The 866-nt window shown below is 40.9% G+C and overlaps 1 protein-coding gene across 1 annotated transcript in view; it reads right to left on the bottom strand.

The window, feature by feature from the left end:
• CUNH3orf33 (chromosome unknown C3orf33 homolog) overlaps positions 1-866 on the bottom strand; it is a 6,884-nt gene that overhangs the window by 5,319 nt on the left and 699 nt on the right. The gene's annotated exons all lie outside the window — the stretch shown is intronic.

Here is an 866-nt window from a genome sequence, read left to right on the forward strand (position 1 = left end):
CCCTCCATCCCTTGTCCCAGTCTCTCTCCAGCTCCCCTGGAACCCCTTTAGGTTCTGGAAGGGGCTCTCAGGTCTCCCTGGAGCCTTCTCTTCACCCGCTGTGAACTCTCCAAACCTGTGACACACTTCCTCTGGCCCTGCCAGATGCTCCTTTCTCCTTGTCTTTTTAAGGCTTGGGTTTGTGTTTTACTTTTATTTTATTTTAATCTTAGAGATGTTTAAGTCCTCAGTAATTGTAATGTTTTTCTAAAAATCACTTCAAAAGAGGGTTGGCAGAAAAAAGCAACAATATTAAAATTTTACTGCTTCCCTTCAGCAACCTGCTAATGGGCTGGTACAGCACTAACATTTCTGACCTACAAAATAGCTACTTAGACTAAAAGCACTAATCCATCACTTGTTTCAGCAGTTTGGAAGCATAAACAGTTACTTAATTCAGGTCACATTTCATACATATTCTGACCAATTTAGAGTGTATGTGTAAATTTGACATTGTTGAGATCATCTAATAACTGATAAGCAATCCTCAATCCATCTTTATTAGTAACAAGTTTCAGTGGCACCCTCCGAAAAAGTGAAAAAAAATCACAAAGTAAAAGCCAACCCCCCAAAAACCTGGGAATTTAATTTCCAATCTTTTGCACTTGAGATGGTTTTCCTCGAAGTCAGAAAAGTTAAAAATCTCTAGGTATGGACAAGCTGTGATTAAATCAGTGGTCCGTGGTTCCAGTGGGGACACAGAACTGAAGTGCCTTACACGTGGTCAGTGACTGGAGGTGAGGGGGCTGGGACTGAAAGGTGCAGCCATAAATCTCTGATGTATTTTTATGTTGTCTTTGTGCTTATGCAGAGGAAGATTTTCAGCT

Source organism: Manacus vitellinus, unplaced genomic scaffold (genome assembly GCF_001715985.3).
Source record: "Manacus vitellinus isolate BGI_N305 unplaced genomic scaffold, ASM171598v3 scaffold_45_pilon, whole genome shotgun sequence".
NCBI classification, from domain to species: Eukaryota; Metazoa; Chordata; class Aves; order Passeriformes; family Pipridae; genus Manacus; species Manacus vitellinus.